Source organism: Lemur catta, chromosome 24 (assembly GCF_020740605.2).
Source record: "Lemur catta isolate mLemCat1 chromosome 24, mLemCat1.pri, whole genome shotgun sequence".
In the NCBI taxonomy this organism is placed as follows: Eukaryota; Metazoa; Chordata; class Mammalia; order Primates; family Lemuridae; genus Lemur; species Lemur catta.
Window position 1 is genome coordinate 11,556,249 of NC_059151.1, and position 19,181 is coordinate 11,575,429.

The window sequence follows — 19,181 nt, forward strand, 5'->3', positions numbered from 1 at the left end:
AGGTGGATCGCTCAAGGTCAGGAGTTCGAGACCAGCCTGAGCGAGACCCCGTCTCTACTAAAAATAGAAATAAAAATTATCTGGCCAACTAAAAATATATATAGAAAAAATTAGCCAGGCATGGTGGTGCATGCCTGTAGTCCCAGCTACTCGGGAGGCTGAAGCAGTAGGATCGCTTAAGCCCTGGAGTTTGAGGTTGCTGTGAGCTAGGCTGACGCCAAGGCACTCACTCTAGCCCGGGCAACAAAGTGAGACTCTGTCTCAAAAAAAAAAAAAAAAAAATAATAATAATAATGAAATTAGTTTTGTTCAGTTTGGTGAAAAGTCTCTGCTCCAAACCTCCAAGTTCCCCTTCAGCTCTGTGGCAGCCCCGGGGAGCCCTGTCTAGTCCCTGCCGAGGAGCTACTCTAATTTTCCCTCCTGATAAGTGAGCCCTGTGGTTCTGGGTCTCTGTTAATCCTCCCGAACAGAGCAGTCCCTGGAACCCCAGAGGACAGGTATCTAGTGCCCATGTGACCTCCTGGGGCTGCGGTCCCCTGGCGTCACACTGGCATGGCCATTTGTGAGAAGGTCCCGGGCTGTTGGTGAAATATTTTGACTAGGAGTGGAGTTGCCTCGTCCCCAGCGCGGTAGACCAGGTCACACGGCTTTACCTAGTGCTTTCCCTCCTAGTGTGAGAGTCTTCCTCGTTCCACATCCTCACCCGTCCTCGAATTACCAGACTTTAAACATTTTGATAATCTAGCGGTACGTAAGGATATCTAATGGTGTTTTTAATGTGTATTTCTCTGATTATTAATAAACACCAATGTTGTACTGGAGTCAGCTCATACTGATTTTCGGTGTGCTTATTCTATTAACTACTGAGCCATGTTTAAAAAGCATTATTACAATTACTCTGATTTAATCACTACACATTGTATACATGTATGAAAGTATCACATGAACCTCAAAAATATGTACATTAGGTATCTATTAAAAATAAAAATAAATAAATCATTATTAATTTGTTAATTTCTGATAGGACTTCTCTTACTTTTTGCTTTACATATTTTGAAGCTTGATATTAGGTACATGCAAGTGCTCTGTGACCCATGTGTTTTAAGTATTTTAACAACATAGTTTTAGTATCTTTCTCTGTTAGTATGTTTGCATTATCTATGTCATTTCTTTAACGGTCCCCTCCAGGCTTTAACTGATATTTTATTGTAGAATATTTAAGTGGCTCTATTAAACTTTTTGAAAGTAGAGTTTATACTCATTGTATCCACTTTCTCAGCACCCACATTTCACTTCTTAACTCCTTTGGTTTTCATCTTTCTTTTTATTGATACCTTTTTCTTAAAAGTTGTTAGTGGTCTCATTATTTAAAAAAGAAAAACACAAAACAACCAAAAACTTTACCTTTTAGAAAATTCCTCTGTAGCATTTAATTTTTCCAGTCTTTATCTTCTCTCTTGGTTTTCATTATATTTTTATACTTTCTTTCCCCTTAATCTGAACTTTAGACAGGAATTTCTAATTGCTCCTAGACATTTCTATTTCAACAATGTTCATGTTCACAAAACAACCTGTTCATCTTCTTTCACAACTCCAAAAGCGCTCCCTTCTCTGACTTTTCTATTTTGACACTGGTGTATCCATTCTTTTTCTTACAGTTCTGAAACCTCCCTTGACCTTGTTTTCTACATTGTTGCCTTTCATTTCCTTCTTTCCATTTTTATTACTGTGCCATATATGAGCCTCTTCTTATTTCCTTTTTGTTTTTTGTTTTTTTTTGGAGACAGAGTCTCGCTCTGTTGCCTGAGCTAGAGGGCTGTGGCGTCAGCCTAGCTCACAGCAACCTCAAACTCCTGGGCTCAAGCGATCCTCCTGCCTCAGCCTCCCAAGTAGCTGGGACTATAGGCATGTGTCCCCATGCCTGGCTAATTTTTTCTATATATATTTTTAGTTTTCCAAGTAATTTCTTTCTATTTTTGGTAGAGACGGGGTCTTGCTCTTGCTCAGGCTGGTTTCAAACTCCTGACCTTCAGTGATCCTCCCGCCTTGGCCTCCCAGAGTGCTAGGATTAAAGGCGTGAGCCACTGCGCCCAGCCCTGACTTCACTGTTAAAAAATCAGGAAGAAATAACCTGGGGTAGGTTTCGGAAGGGAAGAAAATAGGATTCCATGCATTAGGGACAGCACAGTCAAAAGTATGAAGGCTAAAAACAGCAAAATATGTGCAGGTAACATATTTCATATTCATAGTTCACTGTTGCTGAAAAAAAAAGTGAAACTTCGAAGGACAGCAAGAGGTGCTGGAGTGAGACCACGGGAGACCTAGCAAACCACGCAAAGGAGTCTGAACTCTACCTCCGAGGCAATGAAGAATCATTGAGTCCTTCTAAGTAACAGAGTGATATGATCAGACTTGTTATTGAGAGAAACCATTCCATATACTGTTTTATTTCTATCTATGCATTTGCTGTGGTTTGAATGTTTATGTCCCCCCAAATTTCATATGCTGAGACCTGGTGTGGGTTGTGTAGAGAGGTGAGGTTTTTGGGAGGTGATTAAGTCATGAGGGCTCTGCCCTAATAAATGAGATTAGTGCTCTTGTAAAAGAGGGTTGGGTGAGCTTGTTTGCCCCTTCCGTCATGCGAGGGCACGTAGAAGGCACCATCTGAGAGGAACAGGCCCTTACCAGACACCAAGTCTGCTGGGGCCTCAAGCTTAGACTTCCCGGCCTCCAGAACTGTGAGCAATAAATTCCTGTTGTTTAAAAATTAAAAAAAAAAAAAAGGTCAAATTGATGATTTACCTTGGAAACACGAGAGGCACTAACACTTATGCTTGGTATCTGTCTATTTTCTGCCTTTCCTTCTGTGCTGCGCTTTGTGAGCTTCTCTGAAGACGGGGACAGTCCTCCTTTCTGTGAACATCAAAGAACCTGTTGAGTAGTATTTTGAGAGAGGAGGAGAGAGGTCTCAGAATAGCAAATCCTTGGGCTGTTGAATGTGAGGCTCTTCTAATGTTAAAATCATGGATTCTTCCCATGAGAATGGTTTTACCTTTTGTCACTTCTGATTTTCAGGCTTATAGGTGTTTCCAAAATTCTCAATGCTCCATATGGCTTTAGAAATATGATTTTCCTCCCATTACATCAGTATAAATAGTATTTTATAATAATTCATCAGTCTCAATCTGAACACTCAGACTGCACATTTGATACCCAACATGTTCCAAACTGAACCCACTGGCTTTCTGCACCAACTGGCTCTTTCTTCTTATTTCTAAAATACTGGTTTCCTTTTTTTCTACATCTAATTATACATCTCCTTAGTAAAGAATTACAACCTTTTGCCTCAGATGCAGCTTCCTTATGTGCATTTGCAGAAATCCATTCAGGCAGGTGTATACTTACGTAACAGGATGAAATAGTTTTATTGTAAAATGTGGCTATAGTTTGTGACAACTGGCCAAGGAAAAATGAAAGGTTCACACTGGTATTGGAAAAATGCCTTAATGGTTGTGGGCTGTAATATTGAGCAAGGCTTCTGGTCCGTGGTTAGATGGAAGGGGTGTGGACAAATAAGAATTATATTCTGTAAGTAACAAAGAAGGAGGAATTTTTGTTTTTTTGTCTGTGGGTGGGTGTCCTGGTAGTACTGTGACTTGGAGGAAAGTGTAGGGATGGACAAGAGGAGGCTTGAATGAGAGGGGTGAGACCAGAGAGAGTGGAAGCAGAATTCCATGAGTGGGAGTGGCCAGGCCAGAGTAGAGCTGCAGGGCCTAACACTAAGTTTAGTGCTGCTGTCTGTTCATGTCACGCTGCGCTGCAATCTCCCCGTCTTCCCTAAGTCACCACCCAAGTCCGCTGTCCACTAGGGCCTTGTGCGAGTGGTGCTTTGGGAGCTACAACAAGAAGGAAAGAACAGCAAGTGGTGAAGTGTCACAGATGACAGTAGCTCCAGGAGGACAGCTGGCAGTGAGATGACAAAAATATTCCGGCAAGATGGGAATTCACACAGTACGAACAAAAGCCCCCACAAATGCTCAGAAGGCATGGAGGTGGTAGGTGCCCAGCAATTTTCATGGAAACCTCAGCCATTTTGGGGGCCAGGGGGTAGTGAATGAAAGATGGGGACACATACATGGCAAATATATGGACTGCACTGGTAGAATCAGGTTTGTTTTTTTCCAATCACCAAAGGCTTTTTCTTATTTCAAATTAAATCTTGTCATGCTTTTAAGCAATATGAATGGAGACGGTGCTCTATGGGGTCTGTCATTTACTGGAGTTCTGTTATTTGTTAATATAATTTTATTTCTCATCAAAATGTTTGCAGAGGGTTAAGAAAATGTGAAGAAATGGAAAATATTTCTAAAGAGCCAAAGAGAAAGTTCTTCACGAAGATTTTTTATAGAGGCTCTCCAGAGCTTGTCCTCATCTCCTGATACCCCATGTCTTTATCTGACTCCTTTTGCATCCTCCTCAAATATTCACGAGGCAACATATGAGCACCCTGGAGAAAACCACTCTCTGGATCTACTTCCTTAAAAATCATTGCCCTAAGTCTGCATCACTTGGTTTGGAGTTCTGTAGACATCCCCAAAGCTCCAGCCAGAACAGCACTACAATTCCAGGACCAGAGCAACAGAGTCTAACATTAAATCATATCTATCTCTCTACCTCCCACAGAACAATTTGTGGGGTAGTAGCTTTGGGATCCCGGATCTAGGGAGGGCCTAGGTCCTCTGGGTTGGATTTTTGGTTTTCCTGGGTGGTGTTTCTGCTAGTTTGAATTGTAATAGCACCTTTTTACTGTTTCTTCTTCTTTTTTCACTCTTAGATTGATTTTTATCATGTGTGTACAACATACATCCCAAGGATGAACATTAATTGTTGGAGAATATGTGGTCTAAACCTATACTGAGGAGAGGAAGACAGGACACTTTAATTGTCACACAATTAGCATGAGGCCACCATGCAGCTATCACCAGTCTATAAGTCATTGTATTTAGGCTGAGTCAGGTTCTCCCTGCGGCCATCCAGGCACTAATAATGGAGCCACTTGGCTCTTCAATGGCGGTTCTCTGATTTCCAGAAAAGAGACTTAGAAGGACTCATTCTAGTAAGTACTCAATTAAATTTCTAGCCAAAGGATCTTTGCTCCCATAGGCTCCATCTTGGGGAAGGGAAAGGCTTATTCTCTTTGATATGCTGATTTTTATAATAGAGTTTTTTCCTGTTATAATTCTTATTTCCTATTTAAATTATGAGCCAAGAGAAAACTGCTGTTTGGTTTTATTTAATGGGAAGAAACTAACCCTTATCGAGTGCCTGCTGACATCAGGAACTTTGTGCCCATTATCATTTTAACCCTTACCATAACCCTGTGAGACAGATATCATGTTGACTATTAGCAAATAAGATAACATAGTTTCCGTGTTTGATAACATTCGGTTGTTTGTTAAGGGAGCAGGACTTTGATTTAATGTTTGTTTGATTACAAAGTTCATGGTTTGTTGTCAAGTTGCTGATCTTGAATTTTTAGTCTTATCAAATTTCGGTTTTGTAGTTTCCCCTCTTTTGTCTTTATTTATAAATAGAATTTTGGGAACTTGTTCAGTTTCTTTTATTATAATATTATAAAGTTAATAATTATTACTCTATGGAATTACTACTCTATGTTCTAGTTAGAACGCAGGAAAATATATTCTTTTCATCTTGAGATGAATGTCTGTGAGACAACAATTCTTGCTAACATATTAATATAGTTGTTTCAATATTGGGATACCTGGCAAATCTATTAACAACTTTTCCTTCTTACTCAGATTTCAGCTTAAACGTCACTTCTTCAAGGGTGGCCTCCCTAGATCTCTCAGACTGGATCAGCGCTTTGTGTTATAAACTCTTCAAACTTTTCCTTCATAGTAGTTTTACCTTTTACTGTCAAATTTGGTGTGCTCAGTTGTGTCTCTGTTGCATCCTGTGATTTCTCTAGGGTGAGGATAGTGTGCAGGATGGAACTGGACTTCCAGGAATTCTTTACCATTGGCTCACAGCGTAAGCTCTCTGGTGTCACAGGTTGGAGCAGGAAACATTCACAGAATGGACTTGTGCTGCCTGGGTTTTTCCTCAGGAGAAAATGAAGGTCACTTGAAAGACCACAGAAAGAGATACCGAACTGTCAAACACCACATGTTTTCCTGAACATCAACGAAATACAAAATGAGTTATTGTAGCTCAAACACCTCCACATCCTGCTGATGTTATAAGCAAAGCACAGTTGCCAAACCAAATAATAAAAACCTAAAAACAGAGAATACACCCACCAAGAAAATCAATGCCATATTTTCTAAAAGGCTGGTTATAAATACAAACATATCTAAGTCTATTATATACATATATTGATATTTCAGTATTTATAGCTCACCTCAGTATCTAAAACCTGCCTTCCAATCTAAAATATGTCCACCATTTTATTTTGGCTTGGAGCAGCCAATAATCTTTTTCTAATATTTATCATCGTTTTAATTATCTACTATTTGTGTGTTTGCGTGTTTAATGTCAATCCCCCTATGAGACTATAAGCTCTATGAAGATAAGGACCCTGTTTGTTTTGTCCAGATCATGTACACACTGCCTGCCCACCAGCAGCACCCGGCCTGCAGTCATCACGCAAACTATTTGTTCACTAAATGTCGAATGACTAGAGCGAGCAACATCTGCACGCTGAGCCAGTTTTAAAAAAGGAAAGGTCAAATGTGGTCTCCGTAGCATGAACTTCAATGTTGTTAAAAAAAAGCCTTTTTTGTTAAAAATCCTTTCCTCTAATCTTGGATTTGTATATAGTCATCATGCACTTGCAGATTCGTGGATGATCCTGGGGTTAGTTGTTTGTGAGACTGCCAGACACTCCCAGAGACTGTGTCCACGCAGAAGAGAGGCAATTGGAGAGAAAGTTTACTGAATTGCTAAAGACAGTGGCTACTGAGAACAGATCCTATGCAGGAAGGAATGACTCAGTACCTGGGAAGGAGGAATTTGACAATGCCTGGAAAACACTAATGAGGTCTGCTCAAGACTTGTTGATAGATACTAGTTAAGAACAGCCTGTTGTTGAAGAGTTTTAAAGGCCGAAGTTTTCAGTTATTTATTTTTAAAAGTTCCATAAATAACACGTTTGTTACAGATGTAAGTCAGGGTGGTTTCGATCCACCTTTCACCAGGTAAATCACTGTGTGTGATTATCTCTCGATAACAGCAGCAGGTCTTTACACTCTTCAGGCTTCTCTTCCTGAGATTTGTGTTCTCTCCTGCTCTGTCTCTGGCACTCCAGCTATCAGAATACCATGAGAAAAATTTGGGATATAAAACACAAAATTACTCTGCCAATGTGCTACCATAGCTTCTTTCTTTTTTTTTTTTTGACATTCAAAAATTCAGATTAACTTTATTTAAATTGGAAACACAGTTCTTAAAACTGCATTTAGAGGCAAGACCCCTGTATAACCCTATTGTTATAAAAATCAAGAAGAGTATTTCTGAATATGGCAGACGTTATTTCTAGGTTAACAGAACAAGATTTGATTTTGGATTTTATTCTTTAAATAAATTCCAGACAATGTAGGAAAAAACAGGTTATTTACAGATAAGAATGATCTACCTATGTACTCCGAGGTACAAATTTCGTGGCAGAAAAGATTTCAGTAAATGCTGGCATCTTGGAAGCAGTTTTCAAAGACCTTTGCTTTATTTTCTTGGGATGTCTAAAATCCACCTTCAATCTTGGGAGCAAAACAGTGCTTTAAATGTTTCATATCAGCAATTTTATTCTCTGCAGCAAAGGGAACATCTGCAGACATACCGAGTATTACCGCAGGAGAGAGTGGCTTTTATAAAGAAGTCCAGGTTTCTCAGTGCAGAAGTTAGCTCAGCTGGCTCATTCATCTCTATGGTAACAGCCTCCTCATTATCAATATTACATGGTTTTGACAATGTTTCCATTTCCAAGTTCTCCACTCACAGAAAATTTCACTCCACCTTTTGCACAGGAAATTACAACACCCTCTCCAATGTGACTGAGATCTTGACATACGTGTGCAGATTTACTGGAAGGCATCTTTCGTACACGGCTGTATTCTCATTCTGGAATTCCATGTTACTGAACATTTAAATTCACTGACTTCATTTCATAGTCTGAAACTTCTCTTGATTTGGTGCTTCAAATAGTAGCATCAAGGTGTCCGCAGTGCCTTCAGCTCTCCATGTAATGATGTCTTCATTGCCAGCACATTTTGCTACTTCGGATGTGATGGTGAGGTTCACACCCACAGCCAGGTTGTGGTTGCCTCAGTGTGTTGTTGAAGCCCTAGGAGTGCAGCGTGCACTGCCACCAAGGAGCCCTGGGACTGCTCCATGCTCTGCACGGTCAGCCACTCAAGCTGCCTTCCCAGCAGGCCTTGCTGACAAGGTCCTTGAGAGCCTCCAGCACCTCCATTGGGCTGGATGCCTGGACCAAGCCAGCCTCAAACATGGTGGTGGCATCGCCATGAAGTGGCTACAGTGGGAAGGAGGAAGGTCCAGTGGGATGAGGCTCCCCTAGGATCGGAGTGAGTGAGGAGATGCAGCCACAAGAACCCGAGACCCAGGAAGATGACCAGGGGGTGTGACGGCTGACTGTCAGTTTTCGTACTGATTCCATCGTGGACTGGTAACCATGAATGCTTGGACTAGCACTGGTCCATTGTACAGATGCCGACTAGTGGTCTAGGCTCTTGCTCTGAAACCATTCCCACATATTTCTGGAAAGTGTTTCATATTTGGAGAGATTACTTGTGTACCCCAGGAGACAGATGAAATGGACTCTCAGTGGCTAAAATGAAACATGCTAAACCAGAACCAGATGGCCACAGCAGGGTGAGGGGTTGGTGGTGGATCCCTGCGTTACCAACTGACACAGGTTTTCTTTCCTGTGATTAAGCAGAAACTGGTTTCTGAATGACACTGTGGAACCAACTATAGGTGGACATTTCCCAACTGACCCCCAACAGACCACCTGACGCCGGCTGACTGAACTCGTCCCCACATTGTAGTCCTGCCAGAACTCGGACTGGACAGAGGGTGGCCTTACAGACATTCCTTCCTGATAAACAGTCCTGGACCACGAGCCAGTTTGACTGGCTCACACAGAACGCGCACAAACCCTCCTCTTCCCCTTTTGATGTAAAGAGCCGAATTCCATCTCATAGTCAGCTAAAGCCCACCACAAGGTGAACACGGAATGGACGGTACACGTATGTTCACCTGCTGCTCATGCACTGGACTCCCCTCATGACTACTTGTAAGCTTTCCCCAAACCTGCTAAATACACGTGTAAGGCAAACCCTGTGAGGCATAAATACCAGCTTCCCCTCCCTTCTTGGGAGTTTGTACTTTCAGTTTCCTCCAGAGGCAGCATTCCCCAATCTGCACATTGTGTCTTCGAAAATAAGGTTTTTTCCTTTCTCTTCCTCTGTAGATCTCATGGTCTTTTGTTAAGCTTTCTGGCCACAAGGATGGATCTGAAGTGGCTCCCAATTTCTTTCCCTGCATGGGCTTGACACCGGCAAGAACCCCTTGAAGTTCAGTCATCTCCGGGCCAGGCTGAGAAAGAGTTGGGTGAGCCCTGTTGGATGCAAGATCTCTCACTTCCAGGTTGTCATCTAGGAAACTTGATTCTCTTTAAGGGAGGGCTACCCATCTGGCTGGGGCTGGACCTAACCGTGAGGATGCTCGAGTTCCAGGCAGGGATGCCCGTGCTGGGAAAGGTCGCACTGGGAAGGTTGCCCTGACTAGGTGAGTGCTACGGCTCACTCATCCGCTAAGGGAGCAGCCTCTGGCCAACTGCCGTCAGGAACTCTGGTGGCTCACAGGTTTAGAAACCATGGGAAAAACTTGTGGATATTGGAGACCCGGAATAAAATTAACCTGGGATGACTTAAAGCCTTTTTTTCCACAATGGAGAACTTCTGATGTGCCTAAATTATTTACACACACAGTTAGAACAGAGAAGATTTTGGACTTCTCAAAAGGCACTGGAGGCTTTTTTCAGTTGGGACTATGAAAGTTTTTTTTTTTTTTTGAGACAGAGTGTCACTTTGTTGCCCTGGCTAGAGTGCGTGCCATGGCATCAGCCTAGCTCACAGCAACCTCAAACTCCTGGGCTTAAGCAATCCTACTGCCTCAGCCTCCTGAGTAGCTGGGACTACAGGCATGCACCACCGTGCCCGGCTAATTTTTTCTATATATATTTTAGTTGGCCAGCTAATTTGTTTCTATTTTTAGTAGAGACGGGGTCTCGCTCTTGCTCAGGCTGGTCTCGAACTCCTGACCTCGAGCGATCCACCCGCCTCGGCCTCCCAGAGTGCTAGGATTACAGGCGTGAGCCACCGCGCCCGGCCGGGATTATGAAAGTTCTAAATGCAATCAAGAATCCCTAGTTGCCCCTGAAAAATGAATAATTCAAAACTTAACCAGCACCTTCGAACTCCTGAAAATCAAGACTAGTAAATATTTCTCATGGAAATGTATCTCAGATATAACATAAAAGACTTTACTGAAAGTGAAAAGCTCATTGTTTTATGGGGTCATTATTTCCAATTTTACCCTTATCTTGCTTATAACTCCTGGCTTGGAAACTACGGGGGTGTTCTAGATTCAGTGTCTGGGATAGTGAACAAATTTGTAGGAGTGGACACACGGCACCAGCTAAGATGTCATGGGATATAAGGAAAATTAAACAGACGAATGTGGAGGGAATTTAAGAATGTTCATTCAATTAAAATCTAAAACGATGACTGATAGAAATATTGGTGATTTTCACTGCAGAGGATCATATACCACAGTGTCCGGATTTCTAATGGCCTCAAAGCAAAATTCTACACCAGCACCTGTCTTATCCAGTAAAGTTTCTTGATTGGGTTTCTTGAAGTGCTGAGCGTTGATGTGCTAAGTGGCACCCACTTCCTCTGCCTTCCTGAATTTGTCTGTCTCGCTGTCCACTCCAACGATCCTGGCTGCTCCTGCCACTTTACAACTCGTGACAACAAACAGGCCAACTCCTCCAAGGGCATACACAGCACGGGTGGAGCCTGGGGTCACCTAAGCACATAAAGGCGGAAAACCCAGAAAACAAAAGTGAGGAGAACACGTACCTTCGCTCAGTTGGGAAGGCCAAGCTCGTACGTACACGCTTTTTATGAGACATAGGGAAAGGACGTTTACAAATGAAACATAACTAGAGAGTTTTAGTTTCTCAAGATGTTTCTAGGTATGGGGTACTCTTGCCACAACAGCACAAAGCTACCTGTAGGTAGAGAGTTCCAAGTCTGAGGAATTAGCCTGGGTAGAAGTAGTTTAATGAAGTTTCATTGAATCTTAGGACTTATTACAGAGTATTTATTTAATTCCAGATATTTCTGAGTTATTTAAAACTATCTCGATCTTCCTGCAACCCTTCCTTTCTTTTTCTTTTTGGATAGCTGTAAACTTTGCATTACTTGTAGGGTCAGTGCCTCATGAAGGCGGAGGCTTACTCTTTATTGAGTGCCATCCACTATGGGACTAACTTAAATTGAACCCCTTCCATTCTATCTCTCTGTGTAGTATTGGGACTAACGGACTTTGGAAAAAGCAAAGACTTAAAATGCAACAGCCCCTCTAAGAAGGCATCCGGAAAGGTTTAAGTGATGTTCCAGGAACAGGAGTTTAACAGTAGCCTACTTGATCAGAGTGCGATTCCCTGGCCAATCTTTCTAATGCTGTAATATTCCCTGCATCACTTTGTCCCTTGACTTTCCTTTTCTTTTTATTAGCACTTGTCACTACCTAATATATTATGCAACAAAACATAAGCTTGATGAGTTTTGTTAGCTGCTGAATTCCAGCACTGGGAACAGTGAGCGGCTCCATCAATGTCTGTTGAGTGAAAGAAAGAATACACTGGAATATGGAAGGACACACAGTCATGTTGCAGTGGTGTTAGGTTTAACCTCCAGGGATTTTTGATGTCTCCAGTTGTGAATGGCATCCAGACTCAATTCATCAGTGATTACTGACCAAGAGGGAATCAGAAAGATGTTGGAGCGGGTATGAGATGACTAGGTAGATAGTAGAGATCTCAAGAATGTGTGTAGGCAGGGTTGGGTATTTTTCCTTAGAGTATGATCAGACATGACCCAGATGCATGAGGCCTTTCAACTCCACATCCCAGTAATTCCAGCCGAAATGGGTTAAATGCCCCTAATGCTGCAGCAGCAAACCCATGCTCCCCTTGCACTGTGGCCTGAGCTGTGGAGGGGCCCCCAACATCACCACAGACCTCTGGTCTGACCAGGGAGCTGCTGGGAGTCTGTGCAGTGACAGTGCACTGGGGAGTGGGTGCAGCAGGGATCTGGTGGCTGCCATTCCTGGGTTATTGCAACTGATGCCATTCTGAACTGTCAAGTAGAGGCATCAGGTCTGTGCAGGGCTTGGGGCTCAGCTTGCTCCAGCTGCCTCCTCCTCATCCTGCTGGGCCAGGGAAGGAGCAGGCAGAGCAGATGGTCTCCCACGCTGTGCCCTGTGACTGGGAGCTGAGCAACCCTCCCCGACAGCAGAGGATTGGAACAGAACGGAGGCCACAGATGTCACAAGCATCACCTAAGAAGTCTCGTGGTGACTGCCTCCAGGAGACCTGGGCAGAGGGAAAGCCCTGACAGCCTGGTGGCCTTGGCCCCTGCACCCCCATGCTGCGGCCCGCCACACGTGGCTCCACCTCCATGGTTCCTGCACTGCTGTCTGGCCCCTGGCCCCGCCCACACAGCTCCTGCCCTGCCTCCTGATGGTGGCTCTGGCTTCAGTGCTGCCCTGCTCTACCCCTGAGGCTCCAGAGCTCCAGTTGGGCCCCCAGGCTCCTCCTCTGAGGCTTCACTGCAGCTGCTGGGCCTGCAGCTCCATCCCTAAGGCTCCAGCACTGCCCTGGGGCCTCGAGACTCTGCCCCTAAGGCTCCACTGCTGCCACTGGGCTTGTGGCTCTGTGTCCTGAGGCTCCAGCACTGCCACCAGTCTTGGACCTGGCTATGAGGCTCGCTACTGCCATTGAGCCCTGCGGCCCCACCCCGAGTCTCCCCCTAGCCTCCTGGTGGCAACCACCTTGCGGTCCAGTGCTGTGCCAGGGACCCACCAGCCTCCAGCCACCACCGTACCTGGACCCAGTTGGAGCAAACGCCTACGGCCCAGACATCCATGACCACTGCCTAGATCACCCAGCTGCCACTGTCACCTCCATGAGGAGACCTGGGCAGAGCAATGTCCCGGAACACCAGCCTCTGTGGAGAGAATATCGCCAGCCACCAACTTGAGCTTCCAGTACTGGTCTGGGGAGCAACCTGCTACTCAGCAGGAAGATCAGCCAGCACTGGCTTGAACTGCGGCAATCACAGGGAAACAGGACAAAACAGAACAGCTGCGCACCTGCCCCTCCCCTGCCGGGTCAATCTCCAGAGTAGGACACAAAAGCACCATCTAGGGCCCTTTCATTCTTCTAAGTAGGAGAGCTCCCAGCAAAGGAGAACAGGTGTCCTGCAAACCTGTCAGCTGCGAGCTGAGAGAAGAGGATTCAGATGAGATGAAAACTGGCAAAAGAACTCTGGCACCATGAAAAAACAAAACAGTTCAGTACCCTCAAGGAATCACAATGGACCCTAACCAAAAGGAAATTGTGAAAATGTCACAAATGGAATTCAGAATATGGATGGCAAATAAGATGAATGGAATGAAAGAGAAAATCGAAAACCGACAGCCAAAAAAACAAATTTCAGGACATCAATGAAAAAAACGAAAAAGTTGCTAAAGACACAGACAACATGAGAAAGGATGTAACAGAACTTAAGCAAATGAAAGTCATTTAGGGAATTTGAAAATATAGCAGTAAGCTTCAGCAACAGGCCAAACCAGGCAGAAGAATCTCTTTCTTGAAGGCAAGGATCTTGAACTAACCCACTGACTCAAAGACTGAAGAAAAGAAAGCAAAGAATGAGGTTGTATTAATTTGCAGCACCACCAACAATGTATAAACACACTTTTCTCTCGGCATCCACGCCAACATCTATTGTTTTTTGACTTTTTATTAACGGCCATTTTGATAGGAGTAAGGTGATATCTCATTGTTGTTTTGTGTTTCCCTGATGATTAATGATGTTGAACATTTCTTTATGTTTGCTGGTATTTGTCTATATTCTTTTGAAAAACTTCTGTTCATGTCTTTTGCTCACTTTGTAATGGGGTTGTTTCTTTTTGTTTTTTTTTACTGTTTGCTTTTTTGTAAATTCTGGATATTAGTCCTCCTTTATCAGATGTATAGTTTGTGAATATTTTCTCCCATTCTGTAGGTTGTCTATTTAGTGTGTTGACTATTTCCTTTACTGTGCAGAGGCTTTTAATTTAATCAAGTCTCATTATTTTCATTTTTACTGGAATTGCCTTAGTCATAAATTCTTTGCCTAGGCTGATATCTAGAAGAGTTCTTCCTATATTATCTTCTAGAAGTTTCAGGGTTTCATGCCTTACCTTTAAGTCTTTTATCCATCTCAAATTAAATTTTGTACACGGTGAGAAATAAGTGTCCTGTTTCATTCTTCTGCATGTGGCTCTCCAATTTTCCCAGCACCATTTATTGAATGGGGTTTCCTTTCCCCAGTATATGTTGTTGTCTGCATTGTCAAAGGTCAGTTGGTTGTAGGTAGGTGGTTTTATATCTGGATTCTCTGTTCTGGTCCATTGGTCTATGTCTCTACCAGTACCATGCTGTTTTGGTTACCATAGCCTTGTAGTATAGTTTGAAGTCTGGTACTGTGATGCCTCCAGAATCATTCTTTTTGCTTTAGATTGCTTTGGCTATTCCGGCTCTCTTTTGGTTTCAAATAAAGCAAAGAATTATTTTTTCTAGATCTGGGAAATATGACATTGGTATTTTGATGGGGATTGCATTGAATCTGTAAGTCACTTTGGGCAGTATGGACATTTTAACAATGTTGATTCTACCAATCCATGAACATGAGATGTTTTTTCATTTGACTTTGTCATCTGTGATTTAATCTTCTAAGATTAAGGTAGCCTCTTACCCCTAGCAGCCCAGAGACTAGTTGGAAGATGAGGTAAGCACACAAATTGACACAAACATGACATGACATAAAGGGGAACACCACACCTACTTTGCCTGTAGTACCCATGCTGCTTTTCTTCATCACAGATGAATTTATTGAGAAAGGGAGATTTTGGCCACAACTTTCACTGTGAAAAGTCCAAGTGTACACAGGTTACTGGTAGATCAAAAATCTGAGTCCTGAGCTTTCTGTACAATCAGTGATTATTAGACTAGATCCTTTAGCGTTCCCTGGAAGGTCAGACTCTTGAGGGAGGTTCCTAAGTGTAATCTGAAATAGACTTAGCTCAATGAAAGAGCATAAAAGGTGAAATTGTGCAAATGATTTGCCTGTTCTTAATCAAGAAAGTCCTCCCTTAATATCTACTGTTGAGTTTTAAATTGGGGCCTTTAAATGTCAAAGTTTAAAATTTCTAATAAAATTACTATTTTTTTCCCAATGCAGAGGTGATAATCTTTGCCTCTAAACGTCAGTAATTCTTTTGGTTTTCTGAATGTAAATCTCACTGTCGAGGGATTAGGATGGTACTAGATAGTTTTCCCTGGCAGTGTAGCAAGAGCTCTGCACTGCTTGGTAGGCAGAGCTGGTTACTCAGAGGAAGTGAAGCTGATTTGCATAAGGGGCCTACCACCTTGGATTTGGAGCTGAGAAAATCTCTGTAAATCTCTGTATGTGTACCAAGAGAGTCTTGACCAAGACTCAAAGATCTTGATGAAGAATGGAGACAAAGAAATATATTTCCAATGAAAGGCAACACTAGTGGGCAGGCTTTAGCTAGAAAAAAAAGAAAGGACAAGAAAATGCTTTTCCTGCGTCAAATGGGATGATCGTATGATTTTCCTTCTTTATTTAGCCTACGGATATGGTAGATTATATACTTTTCAAATGTTGAACTAGCCCTGCATAACTGGGAAAAAAAAAATCACACTGATTGTATAATTCCTTTCATATATTGCTGGATTCATTTTGATAATGTTTTCTTAAAGATTTTTCCTCCTACATTCATGGGAGTTATTAATGTTAGTGTTCTGTGTTTGCACTCTCTGTTTGGTTTTGGTGTCACAGTAATTAACATTAATTTTATGAAGTGAACTAGTGAACTAGGAAGTGTTTCCTCATGTGGGATTTGTCTGTGTGAGTCAGTGAGTCCTAAAGTAATATGTTTCACCTAAAGATTACTCAAAATGAAGAATGTATTGTTTTTTTTTGACATCTAATTTTGAAACCCGAAAGCTGTATAAACACATATTTTTATAGTAGTATCCAGAATTGCCGAACTTCCTCATTCCACCTGTGCTTCCAATTCTTTGGGCCTGGTCTCTCTCTGCTCTCCCTGCACTGACGCCCCATGCTCCCTCCCCGACTGTCCTTTCATTGTCCCCCAGTTGCTTTCACTGTCCCTTTACTTCTCTAGCTGAAACTCCTCTCACCCATTCTGTTCCACAATATTTTTCTTATCCTCTTGTACCAATCTCTTTTTCCTTCTTTGTGGTTCCAGGGTGTGGTCTATAGAAATTTCACAGTATAATCTGTTCTCATCATCTGATTGTGTGCCTGTCACTTTGAAATTATGCCAGGAATTAAATGCTACAATAAAAGTATAAAAACATATGTGATTTCCTTCACAAATAAACACAAGCCATACTTTAGTCAGATGCCAGAGTTATGCCAGGAAAGGGCTAAATTAATTCAAGTTTTTACTCACAGGTGTATGACGTGTGTTATCAGTATTTTCTAAAATGAAATGCATTGCCTTTATTTTCGAAATTCTGTCTTGATGTGCTATGTGGCAAATATAAAAAATGTGCACTTGTAACACACCTGAGGCAATTTAAACATCATCATTACTGGTACTGAGACAAAAATGCAGTTGGAAAGGCTTTAGCTAAAATAACTGAAGTGTGAATAAGGATCTTAACGGTAAATTTTCTACTTGGTTTCCTTACTGATACGCACTTACCTAGAGAGCTTATTTAGAAAAGTGAGCTATGGCATTGAGACATTGTTTCTGTTTGTTTGTTGAGGTGGATGGCAGGACGATACCTGGCCGGACGGCTGGACTGCGGTGACGCGAGACGGGAAGCGGTCGGCCCAGTTCGAGCACACCCTGCTGGTCACAGACACTGGCTGCAACATCCTCACCCAGCGGCTCGACAGCGCGCGGCCCCACTTCATGTCCCACTTTTAATGTCTCCCACGACGGCGCGTCTCGGTGACACCTTCTGACTGTACTGTGCATTTTTCCGAGAGCACAGAAAGGCCGAGGAACCTTTTTTATCACCAGTTTTGTTTTGACTGTAGATGACAAAGGACTACAGCATTTGACATGTGTCCTCAGGGACTCATCCTGGGTCTGCAGAAGCTGCGAAGAGTAAAGGAAACGTCGATGAACTCTTTTCACTGCCTGCGCCCTCCCCCGCCCCCCACCTCTCCCTGTGCACCTCTTCTCACTCGCCCTCTGAGCACTTTTGCTTAACCCGCTTCTAGTTGCTTTTATCACTGCCACCAACCGGCCACCAAGAGCCAGCTGCTTTTCAGGTGAACGCTGGAGATGAGAATCCTTGAAACTTTAGCAATGTATGTTGCACCAGATTTTTAAAATTATATATATGGAGATATACATGTGTACATTTTAAATTCCACAATTTCACAGATTCACAAAGAAACACATACCTCTAAGTGATATGGAAAATTGTTTTGGGAGGTCATGTAAACCGTATACATTAACAAAAGATTTAACTGAGATGACCACCTGGTCAGATATAAAAGACTGTTCTGGTTAAAAAGTTTTATGCATCAAATATTTGATGACCCTCTACAATGTGTAAGCAAGAGCAGGTTAAGAACACAGGTTCCACGAGAATCGGGTTCAGCAGGCCTGGCATGGGGCTCAAGGAATTTGTATGTGTAACACGTGGCCTATGAAATTCTGGCTCAGGTTGGTCTAAATAGCACCAGTTTTTAAAACTGCAGGGTGGGAAGGAGGATAAGAAGTATCAGAATGGGGGTACGTAACTGTATCCACCCCTTATACCTTGGTTGTTCAATACAGGAGCCACTTGCCACTTGTCACTATTGATCACTTAGAAAGTGGCCAATATGACCTGATATATGCTGTATGTGTAAAACATTCCTGGATTTTGAAGACTTAGTACAAAAGAAGTAAAAATATCTAATTGTATGTCTTAAAATACTGCTTACATGTTGAAATAGTATTTTGAATACATTGGATCAAATGCATATACTGTTAAGATAAATCTCACATGTTCCTTTTTACTTTTAATGTGGCTACTGAAAAATTCAAAATTACATATGTGACTCATACCTGCCGCATAGAGCTGCTTTAGAGATTATAGTCAGTACCTTCCTCTACTACCAGGGAACGAAGTGTCTTGAGGAAGGTTCTGACCATTTACATAATACTTACAAAACTTGTTGACAGAATAAAGGCTGCAAACCACAGGGTTTTTAGGAGACAGGCTTGAAAGTCAGTAGTTACAAAGAGTGTAACTTAGAGACAGGCACAAAGTGATACAGAATGCAGAGAGTGGGGAAAGAGTGTAACTCTGCTGGTTTTGGTGAAGCATCATTTTTAATCAGTATTAAAAGGATGAGGAAGAGATACTTACAAATGGTGACAAAACACCTACACCTAGGGTAACTGTGAGGAGTGAATGGGAATGAATATGAAGTCTCTAACACAGACATTGAAACAATGTAGCTTTGCAAAACTAAGTAGTTATTGGTAGCACTAGAACAAGGAGTTGAAGAAAAGAAGTGAACTATATAGAGACAGTGGCCTATGTCAATTGGTGAGTCTGGAAATTATGGCTTTTAAGATTTAATTGTAGATATTAAATCTGACAGAACAAAGAATTCAGAAACTGCACTAGAATCGTTTTCACCTCAATGAACCAGAAAGCTCAAAGCAAAATCTCAAAGGCCGGATTCAGAATACAAACAATGAAGTTATGCAACCACTGAAAGCAGTAAGAATAAATAATTCAT